This window comes from Mobula birostris, chromosome 8 (genome assembly GCF_030028105.1).
Source record: "Mobula birostris isolate sMobBir1 chromosome 8, sMobBir1.hap1, whole genome shotgun sequence".
Lineage (NCBI taxonomy): Eukaryota > Metazoa > Chordata > Chondrichthyes > Myliobatiformes > Myliobatidae > Mobula > Mobula birostris.
The window spans coordinates 2,956,217-2,981,802 of NC_092377.1; the positions used below are offsets into that span (position 1 = coordinate 2,956,217).

Sequence of the window (25,586 nt, forward strand, 5' to 3'; positions counted from 1 at the left end):
TCACAACATCACCAACCTTCATGTTATCGGCACTCCCTTCTTCCTAGTAGAGAATGGAGCACACTTTGAAAAGGTGAACTTCCTCCTTCCACAGATGCTGACTGACCTGTCGAGAAATTTTCCCCTTTTTATTACTAGTTTCCAACATTGGCATGACTTCTTCCACCACGGTGCACAGGAGAGCAGGAACATATCACAACAGCAAGATCTACATTAATCTGCAAGGCGTTCATGGATCTTCCTCATGCCTGACATTGTACTGTTCCTTGTCAAGAGGTTGCGCAAGTCGAAAGCTCTGAGATGTCTGCTCTATTAGAAAGTAAAATATCGCAGCTCGACACAGCTCGCAGCAGCAACTCAGGTGAATGATATCTGTAATCTGTCAAGTAGGGTGCCGTGCACAATCCTGATTTGATGGAGACAGACATGAGAGCACCGAGGAACATCTGGAGAAACTTCTGAAATGTCTTCTTCGCTGCCGCTGCTACTGTGTGATCCAAAATCTCCAGAGGAGAAGGCCCCAAGTCCTCGGCTTTGTTTGTTACTCGGTAGCTGGGGTGGGGTCGAAGCGCTTGGCAGAGATGGTGCTCGGTGTCGGAGGGCTGGTCGGAGGCTCAAAGTTTTCGGACGAACTCAGAGTCAGCTGTGGTCGGGTGCTTCCAATCCATCGGCAGTTGTCGGCGCCTGGAGGTTTATGGCAAGGAGATTTTCTCCCTTTTTGCCGCCTGCTATCGGGGACTATCGGGAGTCAATTGGAACTTTGAGACTTTTTTTTTTACCGTGCCCATGGTCTGCTCTTCATCAAATTATGGTATTGCTTTGCACTGCTGTAACTATATGTTATAATTATGTGGTCTTGTCAGTGTTAGTCTTTGGTTTGTCCTTTTTTTGTGATATCACTCTTTTTTTGTGTATCATTTCTTAATGCATGCATTTCTAAATGACAATAAATGAGGACTGAGTGTCCTCACAATCTAATCTAATATGTGCAACTCCACAAGCCCACATCCTGCACCTGTATCTCACCGCCCACTAACCCATAATGATTCTCACAAACCATTTTATCTTTCTTAAGAAATGTGAAACCAAGGGCTTCCTGCCTCTCTCACACAGATACTTATGCCGGCACCATTTTCCTCTGATGATACTTAGCTGGCAATTTTATATTAATCATAGGATATAGAACAGTACAGAACAAAAATAGGCCATTTGGCTCACAATGCTGTGCCAAGTCAATTAAATAAGTAATCAAGTAGACAACTAGACTAGTCTCTTCTGCCTACACGTGTCCTTAATCTTTCATTTTCCTCACATTCATGTGTCTATCTAAACGTCTCTTAGAAGTCCCTGATGTATCTGCATCTACCACCAGCCCAAACAGGTATCCACTACTCTCTGAGTAAAAAAGTTGCCCCTCACATCTCCTTTGAAATTACTCCTTCTCAACTTCAATGTGTGCATTCTGGTATTGGACATTTCAATCTTGGGAAAAAAGTACTGCCTGTTTGCTCTATTTATGCATCGCATAATCTTGTGAACCTCTAACAGATCTACACCCAGCTTCTACCACTCCAAAGAAAGCAACTCAATTTTGTCTAATTTCTTTATTAACTGCTTTAAAATCTAAAGTCTCTGCAGATCGAAGATGTCAGTACCCACCATATCACCCAACTAATGAAGGTCAACACACCTCATGCCTTTGTAACAAACCTACCAACTTGTGCGGCAACCTTGACGGGATCTATGGACATGGACCCTAAGATCCCTCTGTTCCTTCACACTGCTAACTTAGGTAGCAAATTTTATTAATCACTTTGAAATCTACCATACCAAGAGAGCCTGCAGATCGTATCATTCAGCATACCAAGAGAGCTTGATCGTATCCTTCCGCATACCAAGAGAGCCTGCAGATCGTATCCTTCCGCACCTGCCCTAACTGTGAAGCTGCTGGTGAACAACCTTCTTCCCCACTGCTGCACTTGTCATTTTCTTATGGTATAGTAGAAGGCCATTCTGCCATCAAGTCTATGCTGGCTCTCAGGGAAATCCCACCAAATCCCATTTTTCCCCACTCCTGTCCCTGTAAACTGCATACTCCCTGGGCACTGTTTAGCAAAAGAGCAGGAAAGCTCTCTTGGTATCGTGGTCTTTCCCTCAACCAGCATCATACTAAACAGCTGATTTGGTCATTATAACTTAGAAAATAGAACATAGAACATTGAACTTAGAACTTTGAACATAGATGTTAGAATATAGAATTTAGAACAGTACAGGCCGTTTGGACACAATGTTGTGCCAACATCTTAACCTACTCTGAAATCAATATAAAGCTACCCTCCCACATAATCCTCTATTTTTCCATCATCCATGTCCCTATCTAAGAGTTTCTTAAATATCCCTTTGTCCTGGGTATGACTCTAAACTGCAACCGGTGATGAGGCTCTGATTGGGAACTTTAAGAGCTTTGGGGAAAGTGGAGTTTAGTCATTCATTGCTCCCAGGGCCACTCTGACCCAGGACGGTAGCACCTGCAAGGGTTCCTGCTCAGGGTACAAGCGAAGGCCAACGGCATATCTGGCAGGTTCAGTAACTGAACTTATGACGGAGAAGGCGGATGAGCTCGGACCTCAAATGTCAACAGCTATAGTACAGGCGGATGAACATTTGGGAAGAGAAATGGTGATTTATTTAGTTCATCCAACAGAAGGCAATAGCAAACCACAGTTGCTAGATACCAGGTTTCCTAGAATCTATTTGCTAAGAAAACCATGGCCAAACTCACAAAATGTATTGTACAACAACAGCGTCAAGAGGATTTTGAAGACAATTCTGAAGATGCTTCGCTTGGTAGGGTTGATTCTGGGCAGCAGGGGATCCCCGACCATCATCAAGCTACTGCTCGTAAAATTCAAGTAACACTAAAGAAAATTATTGCCGCTTGGAAATGCAAGAGCCTTATATCAAGCAGGAAGATTGGACAATGTGATAAATGAAATGGAAAGACTAAAGATTAACATTATGGGAATCAGCAAAGTTCGTTGGACAGGTGCTGGAACATTTGTTTGTTTTTTGACTACACAAAAGCATTTGATAAAGTGAAGCACAATGAGTTATTTGAAATATTACAGGAAACTCTAGATCTAGATGCGGGATGCGGGATGGTTTTTTGAACCAACATGTCGAGGAACCAACTAGGGAGCAGGCTATTCTGGACTGGGTTTTGAGCAATGAGGAAGGGTTAATTAGCAATCTTGTCGTGAGAGGCCCCTTGGGTAAGAGTGACCATAATATGGTGGAATTCTTCATTAAGATGGAGAGTGACATAGTTAATTCAGAAACAAAGGTTCTGAACTTAAAGAGGGGTAACTTTGAAGGTATGAGACGTGAATTAGCTAAGATAGACTGGCAAATGACACTTAAAGGGTTGACGGTGGATATGCAATGGCAAGCATTTAAAGGTTGCATGGATGAACTACAACAATTGTGCATCCCAGTTTGGCAAAAGAATAAATCAAGGAAGGTAGTGCACCCGTGGCTGACAAGAGAAATTAGGGATAGTATCAATTCCAAAGAAGAAGCATACAAATTAGCCAGAGAAAGTGGCTCACCTGAGGACTGGGAGAAATTCAGAGTTCAGCAGAGGAGGACAAAGGGCTTAATTAGGAAGGGGAAAAAAGATTATGAGAGAAAACTGGCAGGGAACATAAAAACGGACTGTAAAAGCTTTTATAGATATGTAAAAAGGAAAAGACTGGTAAAGACAAATGTAGGTCCCCTGCAGACAGAAACAGGTGAATTGATTATGGGGAGTAAGGACATGGCAGACCAATTGAATAATTACTTTGGTTCTGTCTTCACTAAGGAGGACATAAATAATCTTCCAGAAATAGTAGGGGACAGAGGGACCAGTGAGATGGAGGAACTGAGCGAAATACATGTTAGAAGGAAGTGGTGTTAGGTAAATTGAAGAGATTGAAGGCAGATAAATCCCCAGGGCCAGATGGTCTGCATCCTAGAGTGCTTAAGGAAGTAGCCCAAGAAATAGTGGATGCATTAGTGATAATTTTTCAAAACTCGTTAGCTTCTGGACTAGTTCCTGAGGATTGGAGGGTGGCTAATGTAACTCCACTTTTTAAAAAAGGAGGGAGAGAGAAACCAGGGAATTATAGACTGGTTAGCCTAACGTCGGTGGTGGGGAAACTGCTGGAGTCAGTTATCAAGGATGTGATAACAGCACATTTGGAAAGCGGTGAAATGATCGGACAAAGTCAGCATGGATTTGTGAAAGGAAAATCATGTCTGACGAATCTCATAGAGTTTTTTGAGGATGTAACTAGTAGAGTGGATAGGGGAGAACCAGTGGATGTGGTATATTTGGATTTTCAAAAGGCTTTTGACAAGGTCCCACACAGGAGATTAGTGTGCAAACTTAAAGCACACGGTATTGGGGGTAAGGTATTGGTGTGGGTGGAGAATTGGTTAGCAGACAGGAAGCAAAGAGTGGGAATAAACGGGACCTTTTCAGAATGGCAGGCAGTGACTAGTGGGGTACCGCAAGGCTCAGTGCTGGGACCCCAGTTGTTTACAATATATATTAATGACTTGGATGAGGGAATTAAATGCAGCATCTCCAAGTTTGCGGATGACACGAAGCTGGGTGGCAGTGTTAGCTGTGAGGAGGATGCTAAGAGGATGCAGGGTGACTTGGATAGGTTGGGTGAGTGGGCAAATTCATGGCAGATGCAATTTAATGTGGATAAATGTGAAGTTGTCCACTTTGGTGGCAAAAATAGGAAAACAGATTATTATCTGAATGGTGGCCGATTAGGAAAAGGGGAGGTGCAACGAGACCTGGGTGTCATTATACACCAGTCATTGAAAGTAGGCATGCAGGTACAGCAGGCGGTGAAAAAGGCAAATGGTATGCTGGCATTTATAGCGAGAGGATTCGAGTACAGGAGCAGGGAGGTACTACTGCAGTTGTACAAGGCCTTGGTGAGACCACACCTGGAGTATTGTGTGCAGTTTTGGTCCCCTAATCTGAGGAAAGACATCCTTGCCATAGAGGGAGTACAAAGAAGGTTCACCAGATTGATTCCTGGGATGGCAGGACTTTCATATGAAGAAAGACTGGATGAACTGGGCTTGTACTCGTTGGAATTTAGAAGATTGAGGGGGGATCTGATTGAAACGTATAAGATCCTAAAGGGATTGGACAGGCTAGATACAGGAAGATTGTTCCCGATGTTGGGGAAGTCCAGACGAGGGGCCACAGTTTGAGGATAGAGGGGAAGCCTTTTAGGACCGAGATTAGGAAAAACTTCTTCACACAGAGAGTGGTGAATCTGTGGAATTCTCTGCCACAGGGAACAGTTGAGGCCAGTTCATTGGCTATATTTAAGAGGGAGTTAGATATGGCCCTTGTGGCTACTGGGGTCAGGGGGTATGGAGGGAAGGCTGGGGCGGGGTTCTGAGTTGGATGATCAGCCATGATCATAATAAATGGCGGTGCAGGCTCGAAGGGCCGAATGGCCTACTCCTGCACCTATTTTCTATGTTTCTATAGATTCAAGAGACCTCCGCCTAATCATAAACCTGTACTGGGAACAAACTGCTATTGTAAGAATAGATGGAAAAGTGAGTCAGTTTACGAAAATCAAGAGAGGCGTTAGATAAGGGTGTGTTTTCTCCCCTGATTTGTTTAATATGTACAGTGAAACAATATAACAAAAAGTAAGACATCTTGGGAATCAAAGTTGGCGGTGAAAACATCAATAATTTTAGATATGCAGATGACACTGTGTTAATTGCAAGTACTGAGGAAGAACTACAAAACTTAATTGATATAATTCAGCAGTGGCCAAGCACAGGGCCGCGGACCGGTACTGGGCCACAAAGCATGTGCTACCGGGCCACGAGGAAACAATATGTTTTGGCAATATGAAACGATACAAGTCAGCTGCACCTTTCCTCATTCCCTGTCACGTACTGTTGAACTTGAACATAGGGTTGCCAACTGTCCCGTATTTGCCAGGACATCCCGTATATTGGGCAAAATTGGTTTGTCCCATACGGGACTGCCCTTGTCCCATATTTCCCCCGCTAAGGTAGAGTGTTCCTATGAACCCTTTCATGCCGAAATGGCGTAAAGCGAACGAAAATAACACTAACATATAGAAAAAGCAGGAATGATATGATAAATACACAGCCTATATAAAGTAGAAATAATGTATGTACAGTATAGTCGAGAAGATTAAGCCAAAACTGTTTTGTGGAAAAAAAAATCGGCACATACGCACGTCAAATATGTACCCGTGCAAAGCTTCACGGTCATGGTAGTCTTTCCTGGGGTAAACACAAGTGTCCCGGGATTTGACTGCTAATTTTGTCCCTCATTTGGGAGTGAGAAAGTTGGCAACCCTAACTGCAAAAGACATGTTGAGGTGAGTTTAACCCTACTTGAACACCATCCCCAGCCCCCCGGTCAGCCGGTCCGTAAGAATATGGCCAATATTAAACTGGCCCGCAGTGCAAAAAAGTTTGGGGATCCCTGATATAGTCGTTGAAGAAAGTGCAAAAATGGGTCTATCTATCAATTGCGAAAAGACAGAATGTATGGTGATATCCAAAAAGAAGGAGAATCCTATCTGCAGGCTGAGAATAAACGGGGAAGACATAAAACAAGTACAGAACTTTTGCTACTTAGGAAACTGGGTGACATCAGATGGCAGGTGTGACATGGATATCAAAAGAAGAATAGGGATGGCAAAAGATGCCTTTACGAGAATGAAGAGTATACCGACCAATACTAAACTAGGCATGACAACCTGCCTCAGAGCACTGAAATGTTACTTTTATCCAGTTATGTTATATGGCTTAGAATGTTGGCCAATATCTAGTAACATGTGGAAACGAATTTAAGTAGCAGAGATGTGGTTTTTGAGAAGGATGCAAAGAATATCAAGGATGAAACGAATATCTAATGAGGATGTCATGAACAGAGCAAGCACAAAAAGAGAAATAATGTATGAGATCACGAAAAGGCAACATGACTTTATTGGACATGTGATGAGGAAAGAGGAGTCATGGTAATTATGGGAAAGATTGAAGGGAAGAAAGCAAGAGGAAGGCAAAGACAAATAATGATGGAGACAGCAGACAGAGAACTGGAAATGAATACCAATGAATTGATCCACTTGACCCGAAACAGGAGTGTGTGGGCCATGGCAGACAAAGCTCAAACTGGGCACGGCACCTGATGATGATGATGAAATATCCCTAATGTATCTGCATCTACCTGGACCTACCACTATTTGTGTTAAAAATCTACCTCCAACACCCCTCCTATACTTTCCTCCATTCATCTTAAAATTATGTCCCCTCATATTAGCCACCTCCACCCCGGGAAACAAAAAGACTCTAGCTGTTTATCAATTCCTCTCATCATCTTGTACACCTCTGTCAAGTCACCTCTCATCCTTCTACACTCCAAAGAGAAAAGCCCTAGATCAGTGGTCCCCAACCACCGGGCCGCTGACCCGTACTGGGCCGCAGAGCATGCGCTACCAGGCCGCAACGAAATGATATGATTTGGCAATAGGAGTCAGCTGCACCTTTCCTCATTCCCTGTCACGCCCACTGTTGAGCCATTACGCACGCGAGGTCATTACGCGCACGTCATCCATATCAGCGCGGGAAGGAGATCAACTGCTCGAGCTTGCAAATGACGGCTGGCTGAAAAGTTTGTTTGACATAACATCTCTGCCGGCATTCTGGATTAAAGTCAAGGCTCAATATCCTGAGATAGCCACGGAAGCACTGAAAACGTTGCTTCCATTTCCAACATATCTCTGCAATGAATGCAACGAAAACTAAACTGCGGAATAGACTGGACATAAGGAACCCCATTCAAGTATCGCTGTCTCCCATCACCCCTCGATGGGACCGTCTTGTTGCAGGAAAACAAGCCCAGGGCTCCCACTGATTCAGAGATATTAGTGCGTTGCAATGATTTTATATGTTCATACGGGGAAAATATGCGCTGTGTTTAATATCCAAACGTTACTTAAAATGTTATGATGCTATTGACTTATATAACCATATAACAATTACAGCACGGAAACAGGCCATCTCTGCCCTTCTAGTCCATGCCGAACGCTACTCTCACCTAGTCCCACCAACCTGCACTCAGCCCGTAACCCTCCATTCCTTTCCTGTCCATCTACCGATCCAATTTTTCTTTAAATGATAATATTGAACATGCCTCTACCACTTCTACTGGAAGTTCGTTCAACAATTACTTCAAGCTCCCCTGTCCTCCCCTGATAATTGACTTATCACTATATTCATGCGAGGAAAATATGCACTGTGTGTTTAATATTAAATTTGTTAAATAAACCCTTTTAGAAAGGAAATTGAGTGTATTAGCCACTTATCACCGATATTCCGGTTGTGATTAACAGCCCCGCCGCCCTGAACAGGATCGCCAAAAACGATTTGTAGAAAAATAATCGGCACGTGCACGCATGCGCAAGTCACACATGCGCACTGGTGCCCACGCAAGGCTTCATGGTCATTGTAGTCTTTCTCTGGGTAACTGCAATGTTTTGACTGCTACTCTTGTCCATTGGCAACCATTCCAACCCCCTGTCCCCCTCCCCGTCAGCCGGTCCGCAAGAATATTGTCAACATGAAACTGGTCCGCAGTGCAAAAAAGGTTGGGGACCCCTGCCTTAGATCACTCAATTTATCTTCATTAGACATGTACTCTAATCCAGGCAGCATCCTGGTAAATCTCCTCTGCACCCTTTCTGAAGCTTCCACATCCTTCCTATCATGAAGTGACCAGAAATGAACACAATATTCCCCTTCCACATGTCAATTAATTTCCTCTCCAATCCTCCACAGCATAGTAGTTAACAATTAATCCGTCAACCCCCACATCGTTGGGAAGTGGGAGGAACCGAGAGCTCCCGGGGTAAAAACACGTGCTCATGGGGAAAGCATGCAAACTTCACATAGTGCCTGAGGTGGGGATGAAACCCACATCTCTGGAATTTTAAGACAATGGCCTTACCAGCAATGCTATCTGCTGGTGAAGGTGTTCCCACAGTGTTCAAAGTTCAAAGTAAATTTATTATCAAAGTACGTAAATGTCAAAACAATAGAAATTATGAAAAAAAATTATTTAAACAAAGACTGCCAAATTACCAATGTGAAAATGAAGACAAATTGTGTAAATAAAATAAATAATATTGAGAACATGAGTTGCAGAGTCCTTGAAAATTATTCTGTAGGTCACATAAGTCAAGTCAAGTCACCTTTATTGTCATTTCAACCATAACTGCTGGTACAGAACATAGTGAAAATGAGACAATGTTTTCCAGGACCAAGGTGCTACATGAAACAATACAAGAACTACACTGAACTAAGTAAGAAAAAACACAAGAACTACACTAGACTACAGACCTATCCAGGACTGCATGAAGTGCACGAAACAGTGTAGGCACTACAATAAATAATAAATAATAAACAAGACAATAGACAAAGTAGAGGGTATAGTAGGTTGGTGGCAGTCCAGGCTCTGAGTATTGAGGAGTCTGATGACTTGCGGGAAGAAACTGTTACATAGTCTGGTCGTGAGAGCCCGAATGCTTCGGTGCCTTTTTCCAGATGGCAAGAGGGAGGAGAGTTTGTATGAGGGGTGCGTAGGGTCCTTCATAATGTTGTTTGCTTTGCGGATGCAGAGTGTGATGTAAATGTCTGTGATGGCGGGAAGAGAGACTCCAATGATCTTCTCAGCTGACCTCACTATCCACTGCAGGGTCTTGCGATCCGAGATGGTGCAATTTCCGAACCGGGCAGTGATGCAGCTGCTCAGGATGCTCTCAATACAAACTCTGTAGAATGTGGTGAGGATGGGGGGGTGGGAGATGGACTTTCCTCAGCCTTCGCAGAAAGTAGAGATGCTGCTGGGCTTTCTATACTATGGAGCTGGTGTTGAGAGACCAGGTGAGATTCTCCACCAGGTGAACACCAAGAAATTTGGTGCTCTTAACAATCTCTACGGAGGAGTCGTTGATGTTCAGCGGAGAGTGGTCGTTCCGTGTCCTCCTGAAGTCAACAACCATCTCTTTTGTTTTGTTCACATTCAGAGACAAGTTGTTGGCTCTGCACCAGTCCGTTAGCCGCTGCACCTCCTCTCTGTATGCTGACTCATTGTTCTTGCTGATGAGACCCACCACAGTCGTGTCATCGGTGAACTTGATGATGTGGTTCGAGCTGTGTGTTACTGCACAGTCGTGGGTCAGCAGAGTGAACAGCAGTGGACTGAGGACACAGCCCTGGGGGCCCACGTGCTCAGTGTGGTGGTGTTGGGGATGCTGCTCCCAATCCGGACTGACTGAGGTCTCCCAGTCAGGAAGTCTAGGATCCAGTTGCAAAGGGAGGTGTTCAGGCCCAGTCGGCTCAGCTTTCCAATCAGTTTCTGAGGAATGATTGTGTTGAATGCTGAACTGAAGTCTATGAATAGCATTCGAACGTACATGTCTTTTTTGTCCAGGTGGGTTAGGGCCAGGTGGAGGGTGATGGCAATGGTGTCGTCTGTTGAACGGTTGGGACTGTACACGAACTGCAGGGGATCCAGTGAGGGAGGCAGCAGGGTCTTGATGTGCCTCATGACGAGCCTCTCGACACACCATGATGATGGATGTGAGTGTGACGGGACGGTAATCATTGAGGCAGAACACTGAAGACTTCTTCGGCACGGGGACAATGGTGGCGGCCTTGAAGCACGTAGAAACGACGGCACTGCTCAGGAAGATGTTGAAGATGTCAGTGAGAATATCAGCTAGCTGGTCTGCACATCCTCTAAGCACTCTGCCAGGAATATTGTCTGGTCCAGTAGGGTTGACCCTGCACGGGGTTCTCCTCACATTGGCCATGGTAGGACATAGCACCTGGTCGTTTGGAGGAGGGGTGATCTTCCTCGCCGCCACGTCACTATCCGCCTCAAACCAAGCACAGAAGTTGTAGAGTGCATCTGGGAGGGAGGCATCACCAGCACACGCAGGTGATGTTGTCCTGTAGTTGGTGATGTCCTGAATGCCCTTCCACATGCGCCGCGTGTCGCCGCTGTCCTGGAAGTGGCTGTGGATTCGCTGGGCGTGTTCACGCTTTGCCTTTCTGATGGCCCAGGACAGTTTGGCCCTCGCTGTTGTTAGGGCTGCCTTGTCGCCTGCTCTGAAGGCGGAATCACGGGTCCTCAGCAGCGCACGCACCTCCGCAGTCATCCATGGCTTCTGGTTAGCGCGTATAGTGATGGTCTTGGCCATCAATGCACTTGCTGATGTAGCTAGTCACTGATGCCGTGTACTCCTCTAAGTTGGTAGAGTCGCCATCGGTTGCAGCCTCCCTGAACATGAGCCAGTCAGTGTGCTCAAAGCAGCCTTGAAGAACAGAGATGGCTCCTGCTGGCCAGGTTTTCACCTGCTTCTGAACTGGTCTGGAGCCCCTGATGAGCGGTCTGTATGCTGGGATTAGCATAACAGAGATGTGGTCTGAGTTACCGAGGTGGGGGCGGGGATCTGCCTGGTACACGTCGGGATGTTTGTGTAAACAAGCTCCAACGCATTCTCCCCCCTCATTGCAAAGTCCACCTTCTGATGGAATCTGAGGAGCACTGACTTATGGTTAGCGTGATTAAAATCTCTGGCGACAATAAACAGTCCATCAGGGTGTGCGTTCTGCAGTTCGCTAATAGCCCCATACAGTTCACAGAGCGCCTCCTTAGCATTGGCGCTAGGGGGAATGTAGACACCAACTATAATGACAGCGGTGAGTTCCCGTGGTAAATAAAATGGTCTGTATCTAACAGTCACAAACTCCACTAGCGATAATCGGTTCAGAGCTGAAGCTAGTGAGTTACCCACGCTGGTTCAGGAGCCTAACGACAGTGGAGTACTAACTGGTCATGAACCTAAGACTCCTGTACCTCCTGCCTAATGGGAGTAGCAATGGACTGGATTGTACGGATCCTTGCTGATGGATGCTGCTTTCTTGTGGCTGCACTCCTTGTTGGTTTGCTCAGTGGTGAGAAGAACATTGCCTATGAGGAATTGGGCAGAATCCGCCACTTTTTATAGGCTTCCCCATTCCTGGGCATTGGTTCTTCCATATGAGCATGTAATGAAATCAGCTACTATACTCTCTACTTGCATTTATAGAAATTTGTCAAAGATTTTGGTGACTGACAAAATGTTGTGGGAGAATGGGCAGAGTAGTGGCAATAGAATATAGTATCAGAAAGTGAAGATTCATGCAGTTTGGCAGAAGGAAGGAATAAAGGTGCAAACTACTTTTTCAAAGGGAGAAAAGTTAAAAATCAGAGGTGCAAAGGACTTGGAAGTCCTCTTACAGGATTCCTTAAAGGTTAACTTGCTGATTGAGTTAGTGGTAAAGAAGGTAAATGCAATGTTAGATTTCATTTCAAGAGAACTAGAATATAAAAGCAAGGATGTAATGCTGAGGCTTTATAAGGCACTGGCCAGACTGCATTTGGAGTACTGTGAGCAGTTTTTGACCCCTTACCAAAGAAAAAATATGCCGACATTGGAGAGGGTTTCAGAGGAGGAACCCAAAAATTATTCTGGGAATGAAAGGGTTAATGTATGAGGAGTGTTTGCTGAAATTGAAGAAGTTTAAAAAATGAAGGGGATCTCATTGAAAGCTGTCAAATATGAAAAGGCCTAGATAGAGTGAATGTGGAGAGGATGTTCCCAATAGTGGGAGGGACTAGGACCAGAGGACAGAGTCTCAGAGCAGAGGAATGAGAACGTTTGTGAGGAGGAGGGACTTTATCCAGAGGTGGTGAACCTGTGGACTTCATTCCCACAGACGGCTGTGGAGGTCAAGTGACTGGGTATATTTAAAGTGGAGGTTGACAGGCTCTTGACTAGTCAGGGTGTCAAGACCACGATACCAGGAGAGCGCTCCTGCCCCTATGCTAAACAATGCCTTGAGATTATACAAGGTTGCAGCAAAGGGAATGGGGGAATGGGAGATGGCCGACTCCTGCTCCAAATCCTTACATTCTTCATTAGAAGTGGAACAGGCTCGGCAGGCTGGATGGCCGACGGCTGCTCCTGAACCTCATGTTCTTAATGAATGGTGAAGCAGGCTTGACAGGTTGGATGGCAAATTCCTGCTCCTGATTTCAAAATGTAAAGTTCAATTTCAAAATTCAAAGCATTTTGAAAAGATAATGCCTCAAAATTCAACATTAAGGTCCCTCAGCATCCAGGACATGCCTTTTTTCTCATCACTATCATCAGGGAGGAGGTACAGGAGCCTGAAGACACACATTCAATGTTTTGGGAGCAGGTTCTTGCATCCGCCATCAGATTTCTGAAAGTTCCCTCACTATTTTGTTCTTGTAGGAACATAGAAAACATACAGCACAATATAGGCCCTTTGGCCCACACTGCTGTGCTGAACACGTACTTACTTTAGAAATTACAAAACATCCTGACTAATCAAGAAATTTTTCTGTAGTGAATACTGAAGCAAAGTATTCATGAAGTACCTCTGCTATCTCCTCCGGTTCCATACACACTTTTCCACTGTCACACTTGATTGGTCCTATTCTCTCACGTCTTATCCTCTTGCTCTTTTCACATACTTGTAGAATACCATGGGATGTTCCTTAATCTTGCTCACCAAGGCATTCTCATGGCCCCTTCTGGCTCTCCTAATTTCACTCTTAAACTCCTTCCTGCTAAGCTTATAATCTTCTAGATCTCTATCATTACCTAGTTTTTTGAACCTTTTGTAAGCTTTTCTTTTCTTCTTGACTAGCTTTTCAACAGCCTTTGTACACCATGGTTCCTGTACCCTACCATCCTTTCCCTGTCTCATTGGAACGTACCTATGCAGAACATCACACAAATATCCCCTGAACATTTGCCACATTTCTCTCTTTTTACACTACCGATTCTTTATATGTTGTCATTTATATTATTTTCATGTCTTGCACTGTCCTGCTACCACAAAACAACAAATTTCATGACATACGGTATGCCAGTGATCATAAACCTGATTGTGATTCTGACCTCCTAGTAGAAGTTTAAAGAATGTCCAGTCAGGCAGGTTACAAGGGCCAGAGTTCAGCGAGTTCAAATAATCAGCCCCTCTGCTGTGGCATCTCCTGATAGTCACCTCTCGTCTGGGACCTCAGACCTCAGACCTCAGACCTCACCCCCCTCCCCCGTTTCCATTTACATCTCCCCAGACAAATAGCTTCACCTCACCCTCTCAGCCATCACCAGAACAGTGTCTCCTGTTCCCTGCTGCCTCTCACAGCTTCTATACAGAACCTGTGCTCACAGACATGAAGATCAGAAGTTGTTCTACTTATGTGGAGGTGGTCAGAGCCTAATACTCTGAAGGTGTGAACGTCACTTGTCACCTACCAGCCCAGCCTTGTGTGTGTTGAATCACTGAATCATACAGCATGGAATGAGCCATTCAGTCCATCTCAGCCTGTGGATACACTTCCATAATAACCATTTATGGTTGGACAAACTGTCTTTTATCTGTGGAGCAGCAATGGCTGAGGGGAGATCTGATGGAGGTTATGAGAGGCATAGATAGAGTGGATAGATAATATGCTTCTCTCAGGGTTGAAATGTCTAATACCAGAGGGCATGCACTTAGGGTGAGAGAGAGTAATTTCAAAGGAGTGTTAGAGGCAGATATCTTTCTAAACGCAGACGGAGGTGGATGCCTGGAATGCACTGCCTGGTTGGTGGTAGTAGAGGCAAATACATTAGAGACTTTTAGTAGGCGTTCAGACAGGCACATGAATGTGAGGACGTGGAAGGATAGGGACATTGTGTAGGCGGAAGGAATTAGCCGAGTTGGCCATTTGATGAGTAATTTAATTGGTATGGCGCAACATTGTGGGCCAAATGGCCTGATTCTGTACTGTACTGAACTATGTTCTACGTTTATCACCTCATTCTGAGTCCATCGCCCACCTTGACCAAGAGATTGCAGAGGAGATTTACCAGGATGCTGCCTGGATGAGACAGCACGTCTTATGAGGATAGGGCGTTTCGCTCTGGACTGAAGGAGGATGAGAGGTGACATGAGAGAGATGTACAAGATGATGAGCGACATAGATGGAGTTGACAGCCAAAGACCTTCTGCCAGAGTGGAAATGACCAATACGAGGGGACATAATTTTAAGGTGATTACAGGAGGATATCAGAGGTAGTTTTTTTAACACCGTGGTGGGGGTGTCGGACACCCTGCCAGGGTTGGTAGTAGAAGCAGATACATTAGGGACATTTAAGAAACTCCCAGGTAGACACACAGACAATGAAAAACTGGAGGGCTGTGTGTGACTAAAGGGTTAGGTTAAAAGGTCAGTATGACATTGTGGGTCGAAGGACCTGTACTGTGATGTATTTATCTTTCTTCTACGTTCTCTGTTCTGTTCTAAGAGATTCAAGTGCCCACCCAGGACCACCTTCTACGTTCTCAGTGAATCCTCGTCCACCACCCTTTCTAGCAACGTGTTCCACCAGTCTCTGGCTGAGGAAGGTCCCCCTCAGAATCTCTCCATCTCACCCTAAATCTATGTTCTCTAAACTGCTGATGTCAAAAATGGGGAAATGTTTTCTGCAGTCTACCCCATCTATAGCTACACCTCAGCCTCGACTCCTCTTAACCTCCTCTGCTCCAGTGTGGCAAGGTGGCTTAGCAACTAGCACAGCGCCTCACTGCGTCGACAATTTGGGCTCAAATCGCAGCACTGTCTGTAAGGACTTTGTACATTCTCTCCATGATCACCTGGGTCTTCTGTCTTATATTGCTGCCAGTGGCATGGTGACACGTGGCCAACTACCAGGGCTACAACACAGTAAAAGACCGTAATGTATCGTGGAAACCTTTGTCAAACAAAACAGAATCCAGGTAAATATAGGCCGGTGAGGCCTACCTCGATGGAGAGGAAACCACCAGAGAAAATTCCGAGATAGGATTTTTGTCAAACTGAAAAGGCAGCAACTGACCAGGATCTCAACATGATTTGAGAGGTGAGAATCCTACCACACTGACTGGGATCTCGGGATAGATGTGAGAGTGGGAATCCTGTCACACTGACCGGGATCTCGGGATAGATGTGAGTGGGAATCCTGTCACACTGACCAGGATCTCGGGATAGATTTGAGAGTGAGAATCCTGTCACACTGACCAGGGTCTCGGCATGGATCTGAGAGAGGGAATCCTACCACACTGACCAGGAGGCGGGACAGATTTGAGAGTGAGAATCCTGTCACACTGACCAGGAGGCGGGATAGATTTGAGAGTGAGAATCCTGTCACACTGACCAGGGTCTCGGCATGGATCTGAGAGTGGGAATCCTACCACACTGACTGGGATATCAGTGTGGATCTGAGAGTGGGAATCCCGCCAGACTGACTGGGATATTGGTGTGGGTCTGAGAGTGGGAATCTCGCCAGACTGACTGGGATATTGGTGTGGATCTGAGAGTGGGAATCCTATCACACTGACCAGATCTCGGCATGGATCTGAGAGTGAGAATCCTATCACACTGACCAGATCTCAGCATGGATCTGAGAGTGAAAATCTTGTCAGTGACTGGATCTCGGCATGGATCTGAGAGTGGGAATCCTGTTACATTGACCAGGATTAGGACTCAAATGGCTAACCAAACTAATCTCTTCTGCCTACATACTGTCCATAACTCTCCATTTTCCTTACATTCAAATGCCTATCTAAACTTCTCTTAAAAGTCCCTCAAGGCGTTGGGGCTGGAGGCGAGCGTCAGGCCAGCGTTCAGCTCACTGCTCCAGGAGGCTCTGCACTGAACTGAGGCCGTGGCCACTTCATCAACTTCAGTTCTGAATACTATTTGCGACCTTTCATTGTTTTCACATTCTGTTTTTTTTCCCTCTCTGCACATTGAGTATTCAACAGTCTTCTTTTGTTTTAATGTGTCCTTTTGTGGCTGCCTGTAAGGAGATGAATCTCTCCTCGCTACTACCGTCAAGAAGGAGATAGAGGAGACCGGGGTCCCACACCATCAAGTTCAGGAATATTTATTACCCCTCAACCATCAGGCTCCTGAACCAGCCTGGATAACTTCACTCACCACAACCTACAGACTCACTTTCAAGGACTCTGCAACTTGTGTTTTCAGTATTTTTTTTGTTACTATTTGCACAATTTACCTTCTCCATTTGCCATGGAGAGCATTCTGACAGGCTGCATCACTGTCTGGTATGGAGGGGCTACTGCACAGGACCGAAAGAAGCTGCAGAAGGTTGTAAATCTAGTCAGCTCCATCTTGGGTACTAGCCCACAAAGTACCTAGGACATCTTCAGGGAGCGGTGTCTCAGAAAAGCAGCGTCCATTATTAAGGACCTCCAGCACCCAGGACATGCCCTTTTCTCACTGTTACCATCAGGTAGGAGATACAGAAGCCTGAAGACACACACTCAGTGATTCAGGAACAGCTTCTTCCCCTCTGCTATCTGATTCCTAAATGGACACTGAATCTTTGGACACTACCTCACTTTTTGTTAATATACAGTATTTCTGTTTTTACAGATTTTTAAAAAATCTATTCAACATACGTAATTTATTTATTATTATTATTTTCTCCTCTCTTGTAGATTATGTATTGCATTGAACTGCTGCTGCTAAATTAACAAATTTCACGTCACATGCCGGTGATAATAAGCCCGATTCTGATTCTTTTGTACATTGGTTGTTTGTCAGTCTCTGTTTATGCATTGTTCTTCATTAATTCTACTGTATTTCTTTACTTTCCTATGAATACCTGCAAGAAAATGAAACTCGGGGTATATGTGGTGACATATACATTATATACTTTGATAAATAGATTGACTTTGAACTTTGATGGAGGTGTCTAATTTATGATAATGTAGATAGCGAAACCTCCAGGAGGACCACAACCTTGTCATGGTTTGGAGGCTTGTGTGCCTCAATGACACAGAGAGCTATTGACTGGAGTCAGGGCTTTATGGTTTGGCTCTTGGTAGGGTCACCCATGCAAACAAGTGAAAGGGTAGTGGCCAGGCTAAGAGGGGCCCAATGGTCCTTTAGGTTCAGGGGGTTCGGCTTAGGGCTAACAACCCTGACTGACAAAACAGAATTGTTATGGAAACAGCAATGACGAATCCTTCTACATCTGAGTGCGACTGTATGGACGGACAGAAGGAGGACCTTCATGGCTGTCCTCAGTGCCAGCGGTAACGGGCAGAAAGTAATTAAGTAACTTTCATCACCAAAGTAGGGGTAGAAAAAAAACCAGGAGGGCGAAGGTGTAGATTGAGAGAGAATTTGACGATCTGAGGCATAGCTTTCAATTCTACACAGTTATGAGACATTAGACTGACACCTGAACGGGCAAGGCAAAGGATGTCGTCTCAAAGCAAATGGGATTCATGTCAATGCATGAAAGGACTAGAAGGGACTCGATGGGCCAAAGGAGCTGTCTCCCTGACATAAATAACAACTAGTTGAGATGGAGGTGGTGAGACTCAGAGGCTCTAACATTCCCTGCCCCAGAGGACTGGATCGGATCCAGGGATCTGCTCAGAGCTGAGAGACCTTTCATCAAAACAAGTTGCAGATTTCCACTGAAGTGTATGTGGTGATTATCCAACACTCAAATCCCTCAACTGACACACACATTCTCACACATACACACTCACACAGACACAAAGATAGACATACACACATATCCACACACTCACACACAAACTGACAGACACACACACTCACACAAACATAAAGACAGACACATGCGCACACACAGACATGCACAGGCCTGCCCAGATAAAGTGGTCTCTTAAGCTCAGTCCCTGATGCCCTGACAATGCCCTCACCTCCTCCCACCCTATTGCCCCCGAGGTGCCCAATGCTCTGGGCTGCCCCATGACGCCGGGGGACAAGCGGCCTCCAGCCTGTGCCAGTAACCCCACACCGCTCTGCACTTCCTGATTCAGAGCCGAGGGCGCTCAGGCAGAGGTCTGTGAGAGCAGGCACCTACCTGTCTCTGCCGGTCCAAGCAGCGCGCTTCCACAAGGTCAGACCCCGCCCGCACCCACCCCCACCCCACACCACAGTAACCCCCAGGGTCACAATTGTACTTACGGAGGTTTGGACCAGCCGCTGACACAGGTGGACACTGTCACTGTAGTGCACTGTTCGAATTGAGCGAAGTTTTCTGGTGACACAAGGCCACGCCCCTCAAGAACAACCAGATACTTCCTGATACTTAAGACTGCCTACCTTAAACCTCAGAAAAGAGGCACACCATCAAAAATTTGGTAAATTGGTTTACTATGTCACGGGGCGGGGGCGGGGGCGGTTAGCAAGTTTTGCAGGTGACACGAACATTGGTGTGTAAAAGTTTCCCATATGTTACAACAGGATATTGATAGGATGCAGAGCTGGGCTGAACAGTGACAGGTGAAATTCAAACCCAAACATGTAAAGTGTAAACATGAGATTCTGCAGATGCAGGAAAAACAGGAGTAACACACACGCAAAATGCTGCAGGAACACAGCAGCTCAGGCAGCATCTATGGGAATGAATAAACAGTCGACGTTTCGGGCCGAGACCCTTCCTCGTGACATGGTTACCTTAGCCATGGGGATTTCAACACGCAGGTGGGAAACCAGGTAGGTGCTGGATCCCAAGAGAGAGAATTTGATGAATGTAAATTTGTAGATGGCTTTTTAGAGCAGCTTCCGATGGAGCCTAATGGGGGAAAGTCTATTCTGGACTGGATGTTGTGTAATGAACCGGATTTGATTTGAGAGCTTTAGATAAAGGAACCCTTAGGAGGAAGTGACCATAAGATAAAGGAGCAGAATTAGGCCATTTGGCCCATCGAGTCTGCTCAACCATTTCACCATGGCTGAGACATTTTTCCTCTCAGCCCCAATCTCCTGCCTTCTCCCCGTAACCCTTCATGCCCTGACCAATCAAGAACCTATGAATCTCTGCCTGAAATACACATAGGTTCCTTATGTATACCAAGGTTCCTTATTCCTATTCACTTTGCCTTTGTATGTTCCTGTCAGGATTAAAGGCAAAGTGAATAGGAATAAGGAACCTTGGTTCTCAAGGGATATTGCAACTCTGATAAAGAAGAAGAGGGAGTTGTATGACATGTATAGGAAGCAGGGAGTAAATAAGGTGCTTGAGGAGTATAAGAAGTGCAAGAAAATACTTAAGAAAGAAATCAGGAGGGCTAAAAGAAGACATGAGGTTGCCTTGGCAGTCAAAGTGAAGGATAATCCAAAGAGCTTTTACAGGTATATTAAGAGCAAAAGGATTGTAAGGGATAAAATTGGTCCTCTTGAAGATCAGAGTGGTCGGCTATGTGCGGAACCAAAGGAAATGGGGGAGATCTTAAATAGGTTTTTTGTGTCTGTATTTACTAAGGAAACTGGCATGAAGTCTATGGAATTAAGGGAAACAAGTAGTGAGATCATGGAAACTGTACAGATCGAAAAGGAGGAGGTCCTTGCTGTCTTGAGGAAAATTAAAGTGGATAAATCCCCGGGACCTGACAGAGTGTTCCCTCGGACCTTGAAGGAGACTAGTGTTGAAATTGCAGGGGCCCTGGCAGAAATATTTAAAATGTCGCTGTCTACAGGTGAGGTGCCGGAGGATTGGAGAGTGGCTCATGTTGTTCCGTTGTTTAAAAAAGGATCAAAAAGTAATCCGGGAAATTATAGGCCAGTAAGTTTAACGTTGGTAGTAGGTAAGTTATTGGAGGGAGTACTAAGAAACAGAATCTACAAGCATTTGGATAGACAGGGACTTATTAGGGAGAGTCAACATGGCTTTGTGCGTGGTAGGTCATGTTTGACCAATCTGTTGGAGTTTTTCGAGGAGGTTACCAGGAAAGTGGATGAAGGGAAGGCAGTGGATATTGTCTACATGGACTTCAGTAAGGCCTTTGACAAGGTCCCGCATGGGAGGTTAGTTAGGAAAATTCAGTCGCTAGGTATACGTGGAGAGGTGGTAAATTGGATTAGACATTGGCTCAATGGAAGAAGCCAAAGAGTGGTAGTAGAGAATTGCTTCCCCGAGTGGAGGCCTGTGACTAGTAGTGTGTCACAGGGATCAGTGCTGGGTCCATTGTTATTTGTCATCTATATCAATGATCTGGATGATAATGTGGTAAGTTGGATCAGCAAGTTTGCTGATGATACAAAGATTGGAGGTGTAGTAGACAGTGAGGAAGGTTTTCAGAGCCTGCAGAAGGACTTGGACCAGCTGGAAAAATGGGCTGAAAAATGGCAGATGGAGTTTAATACAGACAAGTGTGAGGTATTGCACGTTGGAAGGACAAACCAAGGTAGAACATACAGGGTTAATGGTAAGGCTCTGAGGAGTGCAGTGGAACAGAGGGATCTGGGAATACAGATACAAAATTCCCTAAAAGTAGCGTCACAGGTAGATAGGGTCGTAAAGAGAGCTTTTGGTACATTGGCCTTTATTAATCAAAGTATTGAGTATAAGAGCTGAAATGTTATGATGAGGTTGTATAAGGCATTGGTGAGGCCGAATCTGGAGTATTGTGTTCAGTTTTGGTCACCAAATTACAGGAAGGATCTTAATAAGGTTGAAAGAGTGCAGAGAAGGTTTACAAGGATGTTGCCGGGACTTGAGAAACTCAGTTACAGAGAAAGGTTGAATAGGTTGGGACTTTATTCCCTGGAGCGTAGAAGAATGAGGGGAGATTTGATAGAGGTATATAAAATTATGGTGGGTATAGATAGAGTGAATGCAAGCAGGCTTTTTCCACTGAGGCAAGGGGAGAAAAAAACCAGAGGACATGGGTTAAGGGTGAGGGGGGAAAAGTTTAAAGGGAACATTAGGGGGGGCTTCTTCACACAGAGAGTGGTGGGAGTATGGAATGAGCTGCCAGACGAGGTGGTAAATGCGGGTTCTTTTTTAACATTTAAGAATAAATTGGACAGATACATGGATGGGAGGTGTGTGGTGGGATATGGTCCGTGTGCAGGTCAGTGGGACTAGGCAGAAAATGGTTCGGTACAGCCAAGAAGGGCCACAAGGCCTGTTTCTGTGCTGTAGTTTCTATGGTTTCTATAAAGACTTGGCCTCCACAGCAGCCTGTGGCAAAGAATTCCACAGGTTCACCACTCTCTGACTAAAGAAATTCCTCCTCAGCTCTGTTATAAAAGGAAACTCCTCTAGTCTGAGGCTGCGTCCTTTGGTCTTAGACTCTTCCACCACAGAAAACATCCACTCCACATTCACTCTGTCAAGGCCTTTCAACATTCGCTAGGTTTCAATGAAATCTCCTCTCAGTTGTCTGAATTCCAGTGAGTACAGGCCCAGAGCCATCAAATGCTTTTTTATATGACAAGCCTTTGAACCCTGGAATCATTTTTGTAAACCCACCCTCTCCAATGCCAGCATATCCTTTCTTAGGGGCCCAAAACTGCTTACAAAACTTTGGGTTGAAACCTGTCTTCAGAACTTCACTACAAACTGTGAAGTGATTCACCTCGGAAGGCACAGAGAAAGTGCAGAGCAGCTAAAGAATGGGCTGCTTGGAACCACTGTACATGGCAAGCATTCAATAATCTTATAACAGTGGGCTGGAAGCTGTCCTTCAACCTGGCGTGCTTTAAAGCTTTTGTATCTTGTGTCCGATGGGTGCGTTACGTCTTTGATTAAACTGGCCGCATTACTGAGGCAGTGAGAAGTGCAGGCAGAGTCCATGGATAAGAGGCTGGTTCCTGTGATATTCTGAACTGTGTCCACAACTAGGGAACCTGTGACTGGGGCATCCCAATAGTGTCGAGGGCAGCACAATGCTATTACATCTCGGAGCATCGAAGTTCAGAGTTCAATCCAGTGCCCTCTGTAAGAAAGTATGTACATCCTTCCCATGTACACATGGGTTTCCTCTCGGTGCTCTGGTTTCCTCTCACAGTCCAAAGTTGTACCGATTAATGGGTTAATTGGTCATTGTGATTAGGCTAGCGTTAAAATCGATGAGTTCTGGGGGGGGTGGCTCGTTAGGCCGGAAAGGCCTTTTCTGAGCTGTAGCTCAGAATTAAGTAAATAAAATTAAAACTCTGTGGTTTCTTGAGGAAAAAGAAACTCCCTTTCAAGACACTTCATGCCCATGAAGCAATAAGTGGCACTAGTCCACCACCCCCATCCCAGACTTCAGAGTCCACAGAGGCTGCATGGGTTGGAATTATTTTCGAAGTTCAAATTATGTATACATTGTACAAATTTCATATTTGTCTCCTTACAGGTAGCCACGAAACAGGAAACCCCGAAGAACACATATGGAAAAACTCTCACAAACACCCAGTGTCAGACATCCCACCCTGCAAAAACTCATTTCAGGAAGGTAGCACCCCCACCCCCCACCCCCATATCCCTCCCCCCCCTCCCCCCGTCGATCTCCAAGGGTGTATGTAATACTTTGTTTAGTGGTTTTGTCTAATCTGCAAACCAAGTTGGGTAAATGCAGCAAATGTGACAAAATATGTACTTATATTATCATGTTTATTCTATTACAACTTTAAACAAGTCTACAGGGAGTTTGGCCTCATCACGTATATCAATAGTGTAGCTCCTTGGCAGCTAGCCAGCTAGTTTAAAGCAGGAGTCCCCAACCTTTTTTCCACCGCGGACCGGTTTAATATTGACAATATTCTTGTGGACCGGCTGACCCGGTGGCGGGGCGGGGGGGGGAGGTTGTTAAACGCCATCCGAATATAGGTGATAAGTCAACTATAAGTCACTTGTAAGTGGCTAATACACTCAATTTCATTTCTAAAGGGACTTATCTAACGAATTTAATATTAAGCACACAGCGCATATTTTCCTCACATGAATGTAGCAATAAGTCAATTATAACAGTGGTCCCAAACCTCTGGGCCGTGAAGAATGCAGCCATACAGCGGTAGCCAGAATGCACCCAGCACATCATTACGGAAAAAGCCGAAATAAACAAGCTAATTGATTAGGTGCCGCCCGGCACGTAAATGTCGGTCCAAATCAGAGACAATGCAATCGGCAATCACCTCTGATCTGGGCCGACATTTACGTGCCGGGTGGCACCTAATTAATTAGCTTGTTTATTTCGGCTTTTTTCTTAAAGATGTGCTGGGAGCGTTCCAGCCACCGCTGTATTCTTCGCGGCCCGGAGGCTGGGGACCACTGAATTATAAGTCATTTATAAGTCAATAGCATTATAACGTTTTAAGTAACGTTTGGATATTAAACACACAGCGCATATTTTCCCCGTATGAACACATAAAATCATTGCAACACACCAATATCGCTGAATCAGTGGGAGCCCTGGGCTTGTTTCCCTGCAACAAGACGGTGCCATCGAGGGATGATGGGAGACAGCGATACTCGAGGGGGTTCCTTATGTCCAGTCTATTACACAATTTAGTTTTTGTTGCATTCATTGCAGAAAACTCCGCTTCATAGAAATATGTTGGAAATGGAAGCAACGTTTTCGGTGCTTCCATGGCTATCTCAAGATATTCAGCCTTGACTTTGATCCAGAATGCTGGCAGAGATGTTATGTCAAACATACTTTTCAGCCCACCGTCATTTGCAAGCTCGAGCAGTTGATCTTTTTCCTGTGCTGACATGGATGATCCACCGGGGACATTCACAAATGGGTCACGGACCTATTCCTTTGCACGTCTTGGGTCACTGATGACCTCGCGTGCGTTAAAATTCAACAGGGCGTGACAGGGAATGAGGAAAGGTGCAGCTGACTCACATCGCCAAATCATATCATTTCCTCGCGGCCCGGCGGTTGGGGACCACTCTTAGCACGAAGAGAGACCAATCAGGATGCTCGCTCTCCCTCTCAAAAAAATTTATTTCCGGGATATTGTATATAATTTCCAGGCGTCAGGGAGCCACTATCGATATGTGGGAGACTCCCAGAACTTCCGGGAGAGGTGGGATGTCTGCAGTGTGCAGAGAGAAAAACAAATGAGCAAATAATAATAGTATGCAAACAGCATTTAGAACAAATGTGAGTCCGCCGACATGGATTCGGAGCTCCCAGAGCAGACCCACAGCCTCAGCCTCAGCCTCAGTGGATCACGCAGCAGAGTAAATGTCGGTGGAGTTTCAGGCAAATAGGTTTGATCTAATAGAGGTGCACAAAATGGTGAGGGTCGGATATAGGATAATGCACACAATTCTTTTCCAAGGATTGGGCAATCCACAATTAGAGAGTACAGGTTTAAGGTGAGAGAGGAGAGATTTAATAGGAACCTGAGTGGCAATGTTTCTATCCAGAGAGTGGTCAGTATATGAAATGAACTGCCAGAGCAAGTGGTTGAGGCAGGTACATTAATAATATTTAAAATGCATTTGGACAGATATATGGATAGGAAAAGGCTGGGTGGGTTTGGGCCAAATGTGAGCAAGTGGGTCAAGCTTGGACCCTTCAACCCTGTTTCCAAGTGGGTGACTCTGTGACAACGACGTTCC

At 45.2% G+C, this 25,586-nt stretch overlaps 1 protein-coding gene across 5 annotated transcripts in view; it reads right to left on the bottom strand.

The window, feature by feature from the left end:
• Window positions 1-19,300, bottom strand: part of LOC140201103 (protein-tyrosine kinase 2-beta-like) — a 233,870-nt gene extending 214,570 nt beyond the window's left edge. For all 5 annotated transcript variants that reach the window (XM_072264704.1, XM_072264701.1, XM_072264703.1 and 2 more), the window contains exon 1: window positions 19,208-19,300. The gene's annotated coding sequence lies outside the window, so the exon portion shown is untranslated. The remainder of the gene's footprint in view (window positions 1-19,207) is intronic.
• Between the last annotated feature and the right edge of the window lie 6,286 nt (window positions 19,301-25,586).